Here is a 21028-nt window from a genome sequence, read left to right as displayed (position 1 = left end):
TAACAGAATAAGATGGAGGCGTGGCATCCTCATTGCCTATAGGAGCCATTTTGAAAGAGATTAAAGACTGAAAAGGACGAGACAATCTATCAGAGGACCTAACAGAAGCAACGTTTGGCTTACTTCTATTTGCAAAAAGCGAGCAACCCAGGGGCATCAAAACATGCTTTTCAAAGTTATTTAAATTTGTACCATCAAAGTTCCCTGAGATGCTGTCATTCCATCGACCAGAAAATAGTGCTCTAAGAGAAGCGTAACAGGCAGTTGTCAAAGGTAAAGGATGAATATACCAACCTAGCCCCTTATCCCCATGTTGCGGTAAATGCAAACAGATCCAACAATTGGTCTTATTAAAAATTGCATGAGTGGCATTCATTATTAACAAAAGGGTATTATTCTGATAGTTCTGTCTATGCAAAGAATCTCTAGGCGACAAAGTATGCAATTGCACGGAAGGAGTGGGGATAACAGATACATTTTCAATAGGTAAAAAGTCCTCTAGCGGAAATGCTTCCTCCAGATACCATAGCCCAAAACCAACAGTTACTAAAAATCCAGTAATTATCACAAAAAGGCAACAATACACTTTGGGAGTCCCCTTACATGCTTGATCATTGTCTCTGCTAGTCACATGTTTATCTAAAAGTTCGGTACGAGCGGTAGCGGGTGCAGGCATTGTAGTCTTCAACCGAAAAAACAGCAATTGTTCGTTTGCTGGCGACTCCAGTCGCGCGTCTTCTTGATGTTTTTCCCACAACCCTTAGCCAACAGAATCTTCCCATACAGTCGGGCCAAAAGGCAAGCCCTCAAATGATTTTCTCAATCGCACAGTCAAACCATGCTGTACGTTTACTTCCTTCGACGCAAGTTATATTTTGCAGTTTCTGCTGAGGACAAAGTGTCGTCACTTCCTCCTGGAAGTGGCGAATGAACGGAAATGGGATCAGAAAAGGATTGATCCGGAAGTTCCACTGTTGGGGAGTGCGGAGACAAGATGGCCGTTTTGTCTGGCCTTGCAGATTCTGAAGCGGTCTCCGATTCTCCCTTGTTGGTTGTTGCTGTTTCAGGCACGCTAGTTACAGCAGTGGGAAGGGATTCTGTATCTTCTGTATCGTATGGCACGGGCTGTGGGATCCATTTGGTGTGCGTTGCATGAATCCAGTTCTTACGACCCGCTACCCGCACAGCAGTCTGAGTGACTAGCAGGACTTGGTAGGGACCCCTCCACCGAGGTGCAAGGCAAGACGACCTCTCAAAAACCTTTGTGAGGATCCAGTCCCCCGGTCGTAGACTGTGACCGGGACCCTCGTAGCGTACAGGTAATGCCTCTCGCACCTGGTGATAAATTGAAAACAGATTTTTAGTCAACTGGTTACAGTAATCTGAAAGAAGCACATTTTCTATGTCCCGTAGTGAACGGCTTTTTGGCAAACCCCAAATATTAGCAGGTCTCCCCATTACCACCTCAAAGGGAGAGAGCCCAGTCTTAGTTTGAGGGGTTGTCCTCATCAACAGCAACACGATCGGTAAGGCGTCCGGCCATTTTAGCTTGGTGCCAGCGCACGTCTTAGCGAGCTTGTTCTTTATAATGCCGTTATGCCTTTCCACTAAGCCGGCACTTTGGGCATGTCTGGCCGAATGGAACCGTTCGTCAATCTGTAATCCTTTGCAAATTTGTACGATTACAGTAGCGATAAAGTGTGGCCCATTATCTGACCAGATGACTCTCGGCAGCCCAAACCTAGGAAAAAACTCTTTCAACAGAGTTTTTGCCGTGTTTATGGCCGTTGCATCTCTAACCGGGAAGGCCTCAACCCATTTACTAAAGGCACAAATGACAACCAACACATATTTAAGATTGTTACAACGTTCCATTTCAATAAAATCAAAGTGAATAACCTCAAACGGGACAGAAGGTGGAGCGAAACTTCCTCTAGGAGTCGAGGTACCTTTTCCTACATTGTGCTGCAAGCAGACCATGCAGCTTTGAACAAAACGCTCCGCTGTTTTGAAAATCTTATCATTGGCCCATACACTGTGTAGCATTTTAGTCAATTTGCGCGCGCAAACATGTGTCGTACCATGAGCCATAATAACCATCATTGTAATGTAGGCGTCAGGGAGTAACCATTTTCCTTCAATATTGTCTACCCAACACCCATCGTCATCCAATCTCCCTGCACCCTCAATCCATCTCTTAGTTTCCTCTATGGTAGCATCTGCTTGAATATCTTCTACAGCATCGATACTTTCACCCAAAGTGCAAACTTTTACAATTTATTTTACAGCATACATTTCTGAACTGAAATCAGTGGCAGTTTGTTTAGCTATCTGATCGGCGAAAACATTCCCTTTTCCTACATCATCTGTAAACTTTTGATGTGCTGAACATTTTATGATAGCTAACTGAACAGGGAGTGCGAGTGCTGAAAGTAATCGCACTATTAAAGTGCCGTGCTGGATTTTCGTTCTGTGCGAGGTCAAGAAACCTCGTTCTTTCCAAAGTCTACCGAAATTGTGAGACACCCCAAAAGCATACTGACTATCGGTATATATATTTACTGTAAGCCCTTCAGAAAGTTCACAAGCTCGAGTTAACGCTATAATTTCTGCGGCCTGTGCGGAATTATGCATAATTCTTTTAGTTTCCACAATCGTGTTTAAAGTAGTGACGGCATAAGCAGCCGTGAATGTACCGTCTGGAAGTTTAAAACAAGAGCCATCACAAAATAGCTCTCCTTGTGGGCTATTCAAAGGCGTGTCTTTCAGATCGATTCTGCCTTTAGTCTCCTGTTCTGTCATATAAAGGCAATCGTGTGACGTATCGTCACCATCAACAGTATCTTGCGAGACAGGTAAAAGTTCAGCCGGATTTAATACACAACACCTCTGAATTTGAATGTGGGGTGAAAACAAGATTAGTTCATATCTTGTCAATCGTGCAGAAGTGAGGTGTTGAGTTTGAGTTCTATTCAATAAAATATCTACAGACTGAGGTACCATTAGGGTTAACGCATGACCCAGGACCATTCCCTCACTCTGTTTTACAGACGCAGCAGCGGCAGCAACAGCGCGCAAACATCTTGGCAAAGCGCATGCTACAGGATCAAGGGCGGAGGAATAGTAACCGCAAGGCATATTCTTCCCTCCATGCTCCTGTGTTAATACAGCCAAAGCACATCCATCACGTTCATGCACAAACAATACAAAGGCCTTGTCATAATTCGGAGTTCCTAAAACCGGCAGTGAACACAGCGCGGATTTGAGCAAATCAAATGCTGTCTGGAGTTCCAAAGTCCATGGCAATGACAAAGAAATGCCCTTCTTTGTCAAAGCCAGCATTGGTTTAATCGTTAACGAAAAGTTAGGGATCCACAATCTACAATAAGAAGCCATACCTATCAGGGCTCTAACTTCCTTCTGCGTATTTGGGACAGACATGCCAGAAATAGTCTTTATTCGTTCAGGTGTCAACCGTCTTCCCTCCTTTGACAGGAGGTAGCCTAAATAGGCGACCTCCTGACAACAATATTGGAATTTTTTAAGTGAAGCTTTGTGGCCATGTTTCGCTAGGTGACAAAGCAACAACACAGTGCCTTCTTTACAGGCGCTCTCAGAATCAGCAGCCAAGAGGAGGTCATCTACATACTGTAGTAATGTGCAAGTAGTAGGCAACTTGAGAGTATCGAGCTGCTCTTTCAATGCCCTACTATAAATACTTGGACTCTCAGTGTACCCTTGTGGTGCACGAGTGAATGTAAACGAGCGTCCACCTAGGGTAAACGCGAACAAATACCTGCTATCCTTGTGTATGGGAATACTGAAAAACACGTTTTTAAGATAAGCAACGCTAAAATGAGTGGCAAAAGCCGGAATCATGGTTAGTATTGTTGTAACAGCAGGTACAATAGGAAATTGAGGAGCCACAATTTTGTTAACAGCACGTAAATCAATTATAAAACGAAAGGGAATCGCATTATCACCTTTTTTGTATACTGGCAAAATAGGGCTGTTACATAGGCTACCCGTAATTTCCTCAATTACTCCATGATGTACAAAATCGGAAACTATACATTTCAAAGCCTGTTCGCCTTCAACTGAGATTTTATATTGCGGGATGCGAGGCAATTTTACTCCATGTTTCAAAATCATTTTAACAGGTTCAATTTGAAGAATGCCCACATCATTATCGTCAATTGCCCATAAGCATACTGGAACATTACTAAATTCTGGCTGTAAAGGTCGAGTCAAAAACTGAGAGGTGAGTGATTGCTGAGGTGAAATTGTTAACCGAACTCCATCCGGAGAACAATGCATTACTGCATGCAATGCCTTCAACAAATTTAGCCCCAGCAAGTTCTCCCCACAGTTTGTGGTAAGTAGAAATGGACGCTGTTCCGTGAAGGCACCCAGTGTTATCGGTACCGGCAAAGAGACCGGACAAACTACAGGTGTGCCTGAAAACCCTACGGAAACATTGGACTGCCCTGACAGCGGAATATTTGGAACCCGTGAATGATCAATGGAACATTTCTGTGCTCCCGTACCTACTAAAAATAGATGCTTCCTATTTCCCATCGCCATCTCAACGTAGGGGCCTTTGTGATGAACGGGAATAGGCGTAGGTTCCAAATCCTGCTTCGGGCAATCCTAACGAAAAGAATATTATCAAAAGGAAGCTCTTCAGAGAGGTACGCGGCAGAAGGGTGATCAAAAATGTTTCTATTATCCACATTCGAAACTTGCTTATCTTGTGAAGGAGGTTGCTGTGATTCTGGTGCAAACTGACCTCTGCCAGGGCCCCCTGCACCTGGGCGACCTCCGGATCATCTACCCATGTTCCCAAATGACCTTTGCTGCAAGGTCGGACATTGTGCGCGCCAGTGGCCTTCCTGCCGGCAATAGACACACTGGTTAATGGTTACCGGAGCCAAGGGCGCACTTCCCTGTGGAATGTACTGACCTCTAAATTGATTACCCCCTCTCTAGGGCTTCTAACAATCTGTTGTAATAAAACTTTTGTTTTCAGGTCACCCTTTTTTTCCTCAAGTTTTTCCTTTTCAGTATTTACACGATTTTCATAATACTGAGCTATATGCAGTACTTCTGATTGAGACTTTGCCTGCCAGGCGCTTTCAGAAGACATAATCTGTAACTGGATGTCAGGCAGCAATCCACGTACAAATTTGTCGACAAACAGCCTTTTCCCTGACTCTGTGCCTAAGTCTTGTCCACTGAAATCTGAGAATACCTGCTCAAACCGATTGAAGAAATCGGTAGCACCCTCAGACTTTCCTTGGACACAGGCCGTAAGCTTGTCCCAAATGATTCTTTTCTCAGGAACTATAGTTTTCAATTTTACAATAATTCTATCAGGCAAGGTTAATATCACTTGTGGCGGTCGTTCACCAGCTGGTCTTTCTCTATCTAGCCTAACCATGTTATCCCATGTAGCTCCCAACCCAGGTATGTCATCTATAGTCCAGATCTGTTTCCACAAATCGACTGGTAGGAGTACGGGAAATAATAGGTCAATATCACTTAAGGTGAATACCGACGACTGTAAAACCGACTCTATTTCTTTATAGAATACGGTTGGATTATTTCTTATATCGGGAATGGATTGTTTTATGGTGTTCACTTCCTGTCTTGAAAACGGGACGTGAACAAACTGTGATACGTAATGTGCAGGAATTTCTCCGGCGACTATTCCTCGTGCAGCATCAGCCGCAATCTCAACTTTCGGGACAAATGTCGGAGGGACCTCTCTCATAGGCAGCTGAGAAGTAGGCAGCTCCGAACACTTACTAAGCAACAGAGCCAAATCAAGCGCTAGCGCAGTCGAAGAAGTATCAATCGAAAAAGCTCTCTTATAAACACTCAACAATTCTGCGGGACAACAAATCTTTCTTTTTACACAGTCATCCTGCAGGTACTCTACCATCACCTGTATCACTTTATTCTGCATTTCTAACGTATACTGACTATATGTGTCATATACTTCATCTGGAGTTATCGACATATCCGAAATCCATCTTATCGCATCCTTTATACAAATTCGCGCTTCCTCACCTTTTAATTCACGGCGAGGAGAAAACCGTTTCTGAAAGTACATAATACCTAAACTACCACCATCTGCTTCCTCATTCTGAAACCCTTCCAACTCCTTCCTATACTCAAAAATCCTCTCAACATGCTCATATACCTTCTCCGCAGTATCTCTGGACAACGCTAAGGCATTCAAATCCCGTAACCCCTGTGGGAAATCTTCATCGTTCAATCTATTCCACATTATACTCAAATGAGTCCCTAATCCTTCAATAAAAACATTTTTTTCGGGAATGCCTTTTAAATTTTCGAGTATGGAAAAAACATCGGCTTGTTCACCCTTCTCCATACAATGTTTAGCCCAAGCAATCAATTCAATCTTTTTGTCTGGGGACACAGTATTACGAGTCACAACCCTTGGTCTCGCTCCCTGGTCTGCTACAATCGATGCAGAATCACTTGGAAGAAGAAGAGTAGGCACATTCTGAATATCAACAGGTGGAGGCAAGGGGGCAGGCAAAGGAGTGACGGCTGGAAGAACAACAGGAAGAACAGCAGGGAGGACCGGAGGAACTGTAGGAGGGGGAACAACAACGGGAAGGGGCAAAGCGCCAGGGGGAGGGACGTACAGAGGTGGTGCGGAGGCATCAGGCCTTTGTTCATGCAAAAGTTTATTAATCAATTCATCTGGCGTATGAAAATCTTTTGAAGGGTAGATTTTCGGAATGCCTAATTGAAACGCCCTGTCCGTGTTCCTAACTGACTCCAATTGTTTATTTTGGTCATATAACCGTGCCTTTTCGACACTTGTCATATGCCTACGCATATGTTTCTATCTACTCTTCTGTTGCTGCAAAGCTTCTGTTTTCCAACTATGTAACGCGTCAAATACTGCAGGTCTAGCCTTTTTCTTTACTAATACAGACTCTAAATATTCTATACGAGGGATTTCAAAACTACCATTGGTTGGCCACCGAAGATTAGAATTATGTCTGGTCTGTCTGTGCCAAATGTCATTAAATGCTATACTACCAAAGCCTTTCTTACAGTACATAGTACATGCCGGCGACCCCTCCTGTGGTGCGGGACGGCTATCTTCCAAAGATTCTGTCACTGCGGAATAATGCCCTAAAGCGGGCAGACAATTTCCCAGGCATATCAAAGTTCTGGTGTTACCTGGTTAAATAATTGTGCTCGCGAGTACAATGCTCCAAATTCAAATTGTCAGGGTTAGATTAAGAATCGGGACACGATTCACCTGACCAAAGGACTGGGAGGCCCGATCGGGTTACTAAGGACAATGCTAAGGACCCACGTGATTTTCGGCAAATTTACCCACCTCGATACATGGACCCTCGTCAAGACGTCGTCTCGGGCTACAGCTCACCGTTCAGGGATCGGATCATGCAGTTTCATCGAGGAATTCACTTCTCGTCTAGAGTGGCCGTTTCTGTTGGCATCGTCCGATCCCGGTCCGATAGCCGAGCCGACCTTCAACGAGACAAAGTCAATCTTGAGGGTCCCTATTCGGGCGCCATCAGTGGAATCCGAAAAATACAATATTACGGCTGTTACACCAAGCAAAGGAAAATACACCGACACGGGCTTGTAAAGATTCCCAGAATCTTTATTACAAAACTGAACCGTATTGCACAAAGCACACAAATAGATATTTGGCTGTCACTACATCACAGAGACCACCAGCAGGGTTCAATGTGAGCAGTGAGCAGAATTTGCTAGCTGGACATCAGCGTATTTATACAGTTTGTTATAATGATGTCCAGCCTCTTACAAGTTAATAATACATTGGGCTAGGGTCGCGCCAGGTTCACTTTCCTAATTTACATATCTCGTGCATGCGGTTTACTTTTGAATACATTTACTAACACTTTAATTTAACATTACACTCTTTACGTATCGTTTTAATACAGATCAAACAAATGTTTTGCATATCGTATTTGGATAGCATTACTGTTCTTGTAGTCTAACATTTGCTAATTCAAGTAATCCCCTGATCTCCAGGTCAACAAAGGACAAGGTCTACATGACCCGTACATGTAGCCTGAAGGCAGGTTGGACATTAACCCTCCTACAGAGGTCGAAGAGGTTAAGGCAAGAACAAGAGCACATAAAACAGCCATTTTACACTACAGGGTGACTTTGTACAATAAACTAAAATGGCGGTTCTAACCTAAAATGGAGGCTCGATTCACTTGGGGTCACGACCTTGTAATACGGGTTTCCTCGCAAAGCGACTGGGCATAGGCCAACAAATACAATGAGGACGAAACAATATTATATCAGTTCTAACAGTAAGAGACGTACTGCCACGAGGGATATCCTCAAAGTTTTATTCACCCACTGGGCAGACGGCTCAAAAGATGTCAGTTGTCACTTTTGGATAATAAATTGTTCCTCTGTGTAGGGACAACCTAAAAGGAGTGCTCACAAAAAGTGAGTATATGTAGTTTTTAACGTACCCTAGATCAATTTTTAGGCCATCTGTGCCATTACATACACAGCCATATGAAATTCAATCTTGGTTCTGCCTCCAAATGGAACAGCCCAGCCCTAACTGCTGTGCCATTTGCCCTCTGCATGGCAACACAATCCCCAAGGCATACACATGAACAGATAAGCAGGTCAGAAGCACAGTCGCCCTCGAAATATGAGGTGCATGTTGCAAGAAGCCGTGCTAACATGAGGAGTCCTTATGCTATTATTAGCCAGTAAGATACAAGCGTTTCAGGAAATGTATTGATTCAAAACGCAAAGAGAGAGCAACCTAGGGTTGCGGAGAGGGGGTTCTCTGAGATCTCATTCTGTCTTCTGACCAAGTTTATTATCATGACACTCACCGAACGTGGCCCTCTCTCGGCCTTCTTGACAGACCTCTCTATATAGATCATGTGGGCTGCTCAAAGCAACAAACTCAAACGCAGTGATGCAATTCTAGGCCCTTACCCTTCATAAAATAGCAATGGCAACTTTTCTGCATTCGCTCCTTACGAACTATCCACTGGTCTGTTCCCCACTGGCCAAGGGAAAGATGTGTCCCTCACTTTTTCTACCAACCCAGAAATGTCACGTAAACTTTGAGGAGGATCAGCAGCCTTTCAAACCTCCACTGACTCTCAGACACAACATCATTTTCGCTTGTTTCGGGGTTATGCAAGGATTTCCTGTTGTTCACAGATACATATATGCCACAAAGTTCTCCTGTGCATGGTGATTTGGCCCTACCTACACCCATTCACCTATATGTTGCACAACGCTCCGTAAGGAACTCCGACAGAGATCCTTTCCCAGCCAGAGGGCAGAGAGATTGCAGACTCAAGATTGCAGTGTTAATGACCGGCCATCCTATCTACCACCGATCAACACCCTTTCTTTCGCTACCAGCATGCTTCTCTTCACCCAGCAACCACACATCCTTTAGGCGAAGGGATAAGCTTTGTGGGGCACTTCAAGGAATCCATACGTACCTTTGTAGCTTTTATGCTACTCGTTTCATTGTGACGAACCACCTGCAGGTTTGCAGTACCGCTCTGAATTCAGTACAGTGTCAACACGTGTTGAGCCCTGGCCACTGGGGCTAAAGGGGGTTCGTTCTGGCTGACCTATGGTTGTGTGACCTGTGTGAGAGGATTTTGGGGATTGTAAGAGTAAGCCGGGTAGACCTCTGGGGGAGACAAGCAGGGATTCCGACACCTTACCTGACCGCCTGATGAACTTCTGACAAACTCCTTGCACTACTCCCGATTGGCATTTCCCCAATGGCCAAACATCCCAGCAGGCCAGTCAGCACAGCAAATGAGCATGTTAGAGGGAGGTTTAAAGCATCTCTCAGCCTGGGAAACAACATGCTAAGGAAGGTGAAATGGGTGATTGCAGCCCTCAGACCAAGCCGTTCTTTCTCTGGAAAAGAAAGATCTTGAGAGAGAGGGAGAGAGAGAGACAAAAAGAGGGAGAGAGAAAAAGAGAAGTAGAGAGACAGTGACGAGACAAGTAGAGGGAGAGGGAGAGAGAGAAATAAAGAGTGAGAGAGAGTGTGAGAGAGAGAGAAGTAAAGAGAGAGACAGAGGGGGGGAGAGAGAGTGGGAGAGAGAGAGGGAGAAAAGTAGAGAGAGATTAGAAAAGAGAGCAAGAGAAGTAGAGAGAGAGAGAAAGTACAGATAAGGATAGAGAGAGAGAGAGAGAGAGAGAGAGAGAGAGAGAGAGAGAGAGAGAGAGAGATTGACAGTGGTAATGTTTTATAGTGAAAGGGGACCCGTCGGCAATAGCGCAGTGGTAGGAGAGCATGGTTTCAGGTTGTTTTGGCTTATAAGGCCTAATCCCACTTTCCGTGACTAACTGACTCCCTCTAAGATCCCCTACCACCTACACTATACACACAAATCTCCCACAGACAGCTGCCAAAGACTTGGCCATTAGTACATCAACACTAATCCTGCCATGAATAGGCTCTCCTCTTTAGCCCTACCACCCATATCAGTGGCCAACCAGATCCAAAGGCACTGTAGTCCATCAGATCTTGGGCTCTTCCCTATGGATAACATACTCCTAAGTTTCTCTTCCCACATCTTACCTGTATTCATCAACACCAAATGTGTTGCATCTGTCTCTCTCGCTGTCCCATTAACACCCTCCCCCCTTATGTTACAGAGTGAAGCACAGCAAGGACACCAAAAGTGGCAGAAAGGCTCTATACAAGACCACTTACATTACATTACATTATAGCTGTTCAGGCACTGCTCATTACCAACCCAGGAACCTTTTGGCCATTTTCATACAAACCCATCATATTGCAATAAAGGTGCTGATTCCGCGCCAGGCAGAGGGGCGTACTTACCAATTGAGAGAATATTGGGGGTGGGCGAGGACACCCCCAATGGAGGGATAGTGGATCACTGGTAGCTGTACTCAGCCCCAGGGACAAAGGGGGGACACACAGTACAGCTGACAGAGTGGATACACGGGAACCCGCTGCATGGGCACAGGGAAGTCGGAAATCCCACGTGAATGCACGCCATGGGGATGCTTTAGATAGACATTTTACAGCAGACCAGTTAGAACATACACTGCGGGCACGCCGCGGCTGGGAGTATACGAGAAGCCGAATTTTGGCTGCTTGTCTCCAGCAGACCAACGTCGTTGGGAACAGCACTGGATGATACAATCAAGGTCGACAAGCCAGTTCCATGGTTTCGCGTGGTGGCTTGGGAAAGTAACACCATCTGGGGCAGCACTTGCATAACACCAGTGCTGGTTTCACATCACCCTTTGACCAGGGAGTATGGGAACAAAAACATGGGGTGAAGAGGCGATCCGAGAAGGGTCAATCAAGTGGTACGTTTTTGTGTCCCTGAAAAGCAACAAGCACACTGTGTGCCCACAGCGATGGTTGCAAGGTCTCTCAGCAGGCAGATGCAGTGTGAATGTTTTCTTTCCCAATAGTTTAGGGTGTCTTGTGTTTCTTCTTATTCAGCACAATTATGTTATTACTAATAGCAGATATTATGTGGGGTGGAGCGGGAGACAATGTGGCCCACACCAGGGGGGGTGGAGGTGAACCAGGAGAGGGCTGGTCTGTTTTTCTCCAATCATGTCCAACTAAAATATGCTTAGCCATGACATATTCTAACCAGTCAGCTTTGTGAGAATAGAGAAGATGCAAATTTTGAAGTGCAATTGTTTCTAACTGTGCACACAAGGAATCAGCTGTATAAAAATATTGTTTGCTGGGAGCAGGTTAATCAGCTCTCATCAACCAGTTCTGTTCCAATGTGCTGTTTGATTTGTGCATGGCCAACTGTAAGGAACAGTGTTGCTTCTTGCCTGGTGTATGCTGCTCCTTGGACAACTACTGGTAACTTATTGATTACATGCCCCTTGAGGACCACTGATACAATATGTTACAGAATGATATATTTGCAACACACACAGACCCACAAGAGATAAGCAGTTCCAGATCCACAGGTATGGGGAAGAAGAAACATGACTGTGGCATATGCAGCTGGCTTTATGAATTGCTGTGCACAGCAGGAATTGCTATGGTCATTTGTACATACTGATCTCAAAACTAACCAGCATTTAAATGCTATATTATGCTCTGCTAATTTGATTTTATATTGAGCCAAATGGTCACCGTAGTAATTTCAACTGTATGGACTAAGTTACATAAATGTAAAGATGGAACTGGAAAGAATGAAAGATGTATTCTTCTTTATGAATAACAACAAAGAGCCAGCTTGGATCGCAGGTATGGTGCAGGCAGAATAAGTGAAGTACTGAAAAGGAGTGACAAAACACAAGGATATATTCTTAGCATGAGCAGAGCTGGCAATGGGCCAGGACACACAGGATCCCTGTTACGCGAGTAATTGCTGACCAGGAACAACGTGCCAGGTCGTATTTTGCGCATGAAATGTACCTTTTAGCAACAAGTAGCCCGAAACGACGGCAGCATGCGGATACAAAATCATATCCTGCTCAACACAAAGAAAGCAAAGCAAACATTTGCACAGCAGTAAGCGTTTGTTTTCGACGGCCACGGTTCACCTGGCCTTGCCCTCTCACTTACTGCCATGAAAGTGCGGGCATTATGGGAACTGCGAGACAACAATAAAAATGCTTCAAGCAACATGATGTAATTTATTTATTTATTTTGACATTTGTAAAGCGCACCCAGCCCTGAGGCATCGCATGTGCACCAAATACATGTACTTAAATGTTTATTCACATGGGTTGGAAATCTAAAGTGATTAACAACTGTGAACATATGTCTGGGCATTAATGCACAGGTCCAACGCTCAGCTCCTGCTCTCACTACCTCCTCTGTGACAGGGGAACTTAGCTCTTCCTATTCCCCCTCCCTATGTACATAGCGAGGGCCCTTCGCATAGTGGCTCACTGTCATCCGCACACATATCTAACTGTGCGAAATGTGTTCTTAATTCTGAGCTCTTCTGGCTGGGATTGGAGCCGGAGGACCAGCACAGCAGCCTGTGGCGGTGTGTGCTCAGCTCAGAGCAGATCTGTGTGAGCTGGAGTTGCTGCACAGCTCGTGCCACTGTATGTAAAACCACGCAGCTCCTTCACATCTCACCTTTCCACACTCCCCAAAGAAGCATAGCAGCTTCTACCTGACCAGAAAGATCTGCATTCCCTTCACATGCAGTGTTCTGTCTTTACATATAGATGGGACCCTGTTGTCCATTAGCTGCTTTGACGTGCAGAGAGTGTCTCACTTTGTCATCCTCCTGTCGGCTTCTCCAACATACCCAAAAAAACACAATTGCACATAATCCCGTAAACTCTATTTTCTCCTGCAAAAAACAGCCTGCGTTTTTGCACCTATATAAAGAGAAAAGCATAGTTTCTATCGATCCAGCAATTTCTTTTTACATTTGGTCAGTGGTTTAATATGTGTAGGGTCCTCAATGGCGTGCAGGTCCCCATAGACCTCTGGCAGTGGCTTTGTTTTACCGTCTGTAGGGTACAAGGCATGTCCTTAAGAAACAACTTTCTAATAAGCTGTGGGTGCTTGCCCGTCCTCACAAGACTCTATATATTACTGGACTTGAGAGTGACATTGGTACACATTGCTCATTTTCCTTGCTGGAAATGCTTGTCTCGGGATGAAAAAAGGCCACGATAAAACCCTATTAAATGGCAACCTTGACTGGGCATTGAACTGCATATATGGCATGCGCCCCCCGCCCACAATAGGGCTGATTCAGTCCTCGGTTGAGCCAGTCCATGCGTCGTTAAGCACTCCAGCGGCTGGGGCTTTTTCAACCTTCAAAGTCATTTGGAAAGGATAGTTCCACACGCAACAACTGCGTGCAGCCTCGCCATCTTTACAAAACTGGACAACTCTAACTTCTGTAGAGCGCCGAACACGTTTATCTGTGTGTGTTGGCGCAGGATGGCTATCCAACCCTGGAAATATGGAAGCTACCCTGCAAACTCAAAATCGTCTTCTCCTGAGGAGGCTGGTCTACTAGAACTCAGGGGACCACTAGAGCCGAATCACGAGTCGATACGATACAAATGAACATTGGTTTCATCAAAGTCCCTTTTCTTTTGATGGTTGTTATTATTATTGATAACCTGTCAATAAGCAATTAATAACAAGGCAGGTTAAATTCAAAGTGTGGATATGTAGTTAAGGGTGTAACATACAGGGTCCTCTATGGGACCTAAATCATAGTATTGTCAATGGTTTTCACTTTAGGTGTTTTGTAGATAAGTGGAATGAATGTGGTGATTGTGGTTATGATAGGAATGCATGAGGATTATCTACTGGCACTAATCAATATGCTGAGCAGAGTTTTCTCTATGATATGATATGGCATTTATAACACGCCTGTACACAAGTGTTTCTAGGCGAGACAAAACAAGGAGGGGGAAACAGAGGGAGGACAAAACAATAATCTTAATAGGCCTTGTGTCATTCAGATCGCGCAAGTGCAGGAAGGAGGAAGGGGAGAAGTGCCGAGGGGAGGGGCTGGGAGAAGCGCAGGAAACCTCAAGTGCAGCCAACCGGTGGCTAAGTGCAGGTACCTCGATAAGTGCAGCCAGCGGGAGGCTAATAAGTGCAGAGTGGGGGGACTGTAGGGCTACAGATACAGGACACAAGTGTTGGGGGAGTTTGGAGGCACTGTGAAGGGCAGCTGGACATCAGGAGCCTTGGCCCAAATTCAGAGGGTAGCCAGGTGACCAGTGCGTGAGGCAGTCAGGGCATCAGCAGAGGAGAGGAAGAGAGAAAGCAGAAGAGGAAAGGAAGGTCTTAAGTTGCTTCCGGGAATCGGTGGCGGTTCTGCTCAAGTTTGAGAGAGGCAGGGAGGCTGTTCCAGAGGGAGTCCCCAGCCGAAGAGAGAAATCTGCCCCCAACTCTCTGCTTGGAAAAGCGACTGACTCTCACAGAGGAGGATGAGCGGAGAGCTCGAGAAACGAGATGTTTAGGAAGAGAGAGTTGGAGGTAGTGCGGTCATAGGCCCCAGAAAGCCTGGTGCATGATGCAAAGGGTCTTGAACATGATCCTTGCCACCACAGGGAGCCAGTGAAGAGATTCCAGAGCCGGAGAGATAAGATCCCTGGGCTTGAGGCCAAGGACAAGTCTCAAAGTCCTGTTCTGGATTAGTTTTAGAGGTCGGAGAGTAGAAGCAGGAAGATTAAGAAAGAGTCTGTTGCAGTAGTCCAGCCTAGAGAGGACCAGAACTCCAGAGACAGTGAGTTTCTGGGGGAAAGTGAGGAATGGAAGAATACGGAGGTGCAGCTGATAGTTTGACTTCTTAGAGATGTCAGAGATGTGAGGAGAGACGGTGAGGGTGGAGTCAAAGATGACCCCACGGTTCTTAGCCTCACAGGTAGAAGCAGGAAGAGGAGGCGGCCAGAGAGAAGGAGGAAAGGAGGGAGCTGGTGTTTTCCGATGAGGATGATCTCACTCTTACTGGCATTAAGGCAGAAATCATTGGTGGCGCACCATTCCTGAATTGTGACCTGAAAGTCTGCCATGAGAGAAGGAGAAGAAGCGGCTGAGGGTAGGCTAGAGAGAGCTGTGCGTCATCATCATAACACTGAAGGTTGGAGCAGAAAGTGGCAATGCAGTGGGCAAGAGGTACCAGGTAGTGGATCAGTCCCCAGGGAGAAAGGTTAGACCCCTGAGGGACACCACAAGTAGAGAGAGAGATAGAAGAGAGGAAAGACCCAAGTTGGACCTGAGAGGGTCGATCAGCGAGAAAGGAGGTAAGCCAAGCCAGGCCCTGATCAGTGATACCCTGATTATCACAGAGGCCCTTGAGGGTGGCATGGTTGACTGTATCAGAGGCAGAGGAGAGATCGAGAAGAATGAGGACTGAAGGAAGGTTAGAGCCAAGGTTCGAGAGCAGGTCTTCAAGGGTGTTCAGGAGAGCAGTTCTGTGATTCTGGCGGCCCTGAAGCCAGACTGGTGGTTTCAGAGACAATCAACAGATTAAATGTGAAGATTAAGCTGGGAGATGGCCAGCTTTTCCAAGAGTTTCCCCAAGAAAGGAGTGATGAAAATCGGACGATAGTTAGCCTGAGAAGAAGGATCAGCAGAGGGCTTCTTAAGAAGGGGGTACACAAGGAAGTGCTTGAGGGGGAGGGGAAGTTTCCAGTGACAAAGGATTGATTGCAGAACAAGGCTGGAGCAAGGGTGCCAATGTGATCCTTGATGGTTCTAGATGAGCAGGGGAGAACCTACTTTGACAAGACTTTCGTAGATCAGACTTGTCTAGAAACATTGTTGGGGTGAACAAGGGAAAGGAGGAGAATGGAGGAAGATGTGGGAAGGCCACATGCAGGTCAGGAGTCGAGGAGGAGGAGATAGACGAAGATAAGGTGGACAGGATGTCCTGAATTTTAGAGATTAAATGAGAAGCCAAGGCTGTGCAGAGGGCCTGGGAGGGAACAAGAGATGTAGATACTGCAGCACGGCTGGCCAGCTCCTTGCAGATTTTGAAGTGTTTGGCCAAGTTGTTAGATGCTGCAGTGACGCAGGGTTGGATGTGGGCTCTCTTCTTGGTGAGGACAGATACTCTGTATTGCCTTTGGAACAGGTGGCAGGTCAGTTTTTCAGAGGGTGCACTTGATGCCCTCCATTTCCTCTCGGCCACCCTACACTTGCGTTTAAGGGCGACGAGGTCGGGGTCATACCAAGAGTTGCTCTTGGATTTGGACTTCAGGCGGATCCTCATGACAGGGGTAAGGACATCAAGAGTTTTAGCGATTGAAAGATGAAGGTTTAAAAGGGCTGTGTCAGGGTATGAGTCAGCCCAAGACACAGAAGCAGGAGAGAAAGTAGCGGAAAAAGCCTCAACTAACACACGCTTCATGGGTTAGATGACAGAGAAGGTAGGTGGCAGTGCTGGGGTCGGCTTGGCCTGAGGGGTAGAGAGAGAGAGGTGGAGGAAAGGAGGAAGTGATCAGTCCAGGAGAGAGGAGTGGTGAGAGGGTTAGAGAGGGGAAGTCTGAGGAGAGCAGAACATCAAGGGTGTTACCTACAGAGTGAGTTGGGTCAGAAGGAAGAATATAGAGAGAGAGTCAAGGAGGTCGCGAAAGAGTCCCAAAGAAGGGCAAGTAGCATCCAGGTGGATGTTCAGGTCTCCGAGGAGGAGAAGCTGAGAGGTAGAGTTGAGGAGGGAGGGAGAGAGATCAGCCCACTCAGAGAGGAAGAGGGCGATCTGGTCAGGTGGCCTGTTGATAGTGGCCACATTGAGAGAAAGGCCAGGAAAGATAGAGAGCCTGCAGACCAGGCATTCAAAGGAGGAGTAGTCCTGCATATGAATGATAGAAGTAGGGATCCACTCCAGGAAGATCAAGGCTACACCCCCACCAGAACGGCTGGTTCTGGGCATGGAGAGGATTTTGAATCCATCTGGAAGGAGAGTGTCAAAGCTCATGACAGAGCTGGCCATGAACCACGTCTCGGTGAGACCGAGTACATCCAGATCTAGTTCTTACAGGAGATGTGAGATGTCAGAGGAGTATTTGACAGCTGGGTGAGAGTTCAGAGTATCAATGTGGATCAGGTTTCCCTCTTTGAAAAACTTCCGTGAAGGGGTACAGGTAAGAGGTACGCCCTGCAGAAGTGTTGGAGGTGCCCGTGGGTGGGCAGAGGAGGAAGGGGGAGAAGGCAAGGTAGCCTGAGAGGAGAAAGAGGGTGCCAGAGGGGTGGTGAAGAGAGGAGGCAACAGTGTGGCCAGAGAAACAGCATAGGGAGCCACAGAGGTGGCAGAGGATGGAGGCAGTAGAGGATCCATAGAAGAAAAGAAGGGATAGCAGGAGAGGAAAGAAGTTGATAAGGCACAGGAAACGTCTATCAAAAAGGAGGAGGTTTGGCTGAGGGCCTTGGACCAAGACAATGCCGTTTAGGTAGACATTAATGATGGTCTTGGAGGAATGGAACGGTGCCAGGAGGGCCTACCACGGGGTGCCACCTTTAATGGGAGAAGAGGAAAAAGGAGAGAGCAGAGACCATATGGCGGGTTCATAAGCCTGGAGAGGGAATGACAAAGAGGATGTCGGAGAGGGTATGTCTCAAAGCAAATGTTGTGTTCTGTATTTATGCACTTTGTTAAATAAACAGTATAAGCAATTGAGCAATAAATTACATTTTTATGTTAAAAAAATTTCATTTTTTTAATGCTATATGGTATGTTACAGTGTGTTTCCCCCCCAATCAAGTTGGCAGCTGTTCAAATGCCAAACAAAAAGCTATAAGAAAAGAAAAGAACAGCCCGCCCCCATTTCTAATCCACATGCCTACCCCGTTGTGTGTTCATTTGCAAATATAAAGCAACGTGTTTGGGTTTCATCAGAGAGCTTACACATTTAAACTGATACGATACATATCAAAGGGTTTTCAAAGACATTTTTACACATTGCAGATATTAAAAAAAAATAGCAGTTGCTATTTAAAAAAAAGAAATCCAATGCCACATGAAAACAGAAAATAATAATAGGTATAAATGCACATAGAGTCATGGAATGAATGTATGGATACCTTAAATACTGTAGAAAAAATGGTTGAACCACCATTCCAAGATGGACTGGACACCACCGTTCAATTAGTTATTTTTCTTTCTGTTTTTGACAGGGAAAGATGAGAGGCAACATAGAAATATATTGTTCACTGAGCAATATGCACATTGTGTCTCTGACTGAAATTACAAATGTAATGCCAATGACTGTGTGCGTTATTAAATATTTATTGTAGGAAATCACCTGGACTCATGGTAGTAGTGTGCTTCTATTTCAATGGATGTGGGTGAATTCTCCCAAAAGAAATAGTATAAAGAGATGTGTGCAAGCTCGACCCCTGTGCACAATGTGTGTCCTAATAGGATGACCCTGGCACCACAGGGCACAGGGAAAAGGAAGAGAAAAGGAGGGAGATGTTACCAGCCTCTGTCTCTTTAAGAGAGAGGCAGTCACGAGCGAGGGGAGTAAAAGGAAGGGGAGGAGTTAGAGGGAGAATGTTTAGTACGCAGTTGATTTCCAAAAAAAGAAGAAGTTACAATTTGCCTCTGGTGTCGCGTCCTTAGGTCCTGCGGCCCAACAACCGGCGAAGAGGCTGTCTGCAGCGATCCGCAATGTTCCTGACCGGCGGGTGATCCCACCTCGCTGGCCTGCATATCCAGCGCCTGCTCGGTGTGCATTCGGCACACATCCCATGTGCCAGAGATGCGCGGCACAGTCCACACCCGATCCCAGGTTGACATAAAGCCACTGGCCGAACGCTGTAATGCTACGCCCCTCCTCCTGGGGTGAGATAACAAGGCCGTCCACCATGTCCGCTGCACATCATTCCACCAGCGGCCATCTGCAGCTTCCTGGACATTGCAAATGCGCAAACGCACCACCGGCAGGTTGGTGCCTGGACGCTGTTCCCTCCTTTCTCCATTTTATCCGCAGGCCATTGCCCAGCCTGTTCTCCTCCCCACAACTGCCAGTTCCACAGCGGACAGACCTGTTGTGGGCATGTGGAACTCCCTACACGCACACACAGTACAAGGAAGGTGCCTGCAAATGTGCAACACGCTTCAAAAGAAAAAAAACTAAAGAAACCGACAAGTGGATTGGAGCTATCCAAGACAGGATTCTCCTAGATCTAGACATTAACCCCTCAAGGGCCCTGGGGCAGCAAACCTCCCTAAAACATGGTTTCAAAAGGAAAAGGTGGGTGGCAAAACCCCCTGTCTACCACAAAGGCATAAGCAGAGCACCAGAACTGCTGACAAACTGTCCACCTTCTATTACATGCACAGGTCGCACGTGCTCCAGCACAACATCTGTGCCAGGAAAAAACCCACGCACAAGGGCACCTATACCTCAACTGCCACACTTGCCACAATGAGCAACCAAGGGTCACCACCCCCCACACCCAGCTCCAAATCGACACTGCAGTGCATGCCACTACCCTTCACCATGACTCCGCAAGTGGACAAAGGCCCAAGGTGGGTCGAATGGATGAAAGACTTTAATCATTTCGTGAAAGCGGCAGGGGAGGAAAAGTCACCTAACCTTTATGACATGTTTATCAATCTGATTGGAAGTGAAATCAAGACCATCGTCAAGACAACTCCTGCAGAAGACCAACCAGACTACTTTACTAATAAATGCCCTGAATAAGAAACTTGTTATCGAACCAAATCGGGACTATGAACGGTACATGTTCAATCAGTGCACACAGGGAGCAAACAAGATGATAGATGACTTTATCACCTATTTGAGAGTGAAAGCTATACACTGCCAGTTCCATGCAGTCTCACTTTATGAGGCAATATGGCTACGTGTAGTAGAGGGATGCCTGCTCCCTGCCCACAAGAAAAAGCTATTAAAGAAGCCACTCTCAATAGACGAAGTGAGCGAAATGGTGAGAATTTTTGAGAGGGTGGATGTGCAAGAAGCCTCAGGAGCAGTGGGCCAGCCACTCCAGCTGCCTTTATCTGAATTAAGGTAGCCACCCGTGCCTTAATCCCAGCCCTGACACCCTTCACCCCCAGACACAGAGATCGCTACATTCAGCAGCACAATTCACCATTTGTAAGGATAATTTCCTTACAGGCTGAGATTCAAGCCCAAAAGCATATTTTCTCCATATTTACATCTTGTTGCCACCATTGGAACACACAAGGTGTTCCTGATTGAAGATGGCTGCCGGCACCCTTTCTGCCTTCACCACGACCACCTGACCCGAGCCGCGTGATTCTCTTGGCCCAGCCTCTGCTCTTCAGGGCCAATCACGCGCCGGCAGGCGAACGCCGGCCCCTCTCCCTAAGGAACCTCTCCACAAGGAGCACATCCTGTCTGGAGCCTGTCCGGAGCATTCCGAAGCCCGGGCCATGGACTTTGTACCTTTTGCTGGTAAGACTCCTCTGACATCGTAATCTGCCCGCATCCTGCAAGAACCCTTTCTACCCCTCGTCAGATCCCTCATGTAGTGACCCTA

The 21028-nt window shown here is 46.2% G+C and overlaps 1 protein-coding gene across 1 annotated transcript in view; it reads right to left on the bottom strand.

The window, feature by feature from the left end:
* The window catches only part of KLHL6 (kelch like family member 6), a 665920-nt gene that overhangs the window by 96421 nt on the left and 548471 nt on the right, over positions 1–21028 (bottom strand). The window lies entirely within an intron of this gene.

Source organism: Ambystoma mexicanum, chromosome 10 (genome assembly GCF_040938575.1).
Source record: "Ambystoma mexicanum isolate Mex_15411 chromosome 10, UKY_AmexF1_1, whole genome shotgun sequence".
NCBI classification, from domain to species: Eukaryota; Metazoa; Chordata; class Amphibia; order Caudata; family Ambystomatidae; genus Ambystoma; species Ambystoma mexicanum.
This window is presented reverse-complemented; position numbering and strand designations above follow the sequence as displayed.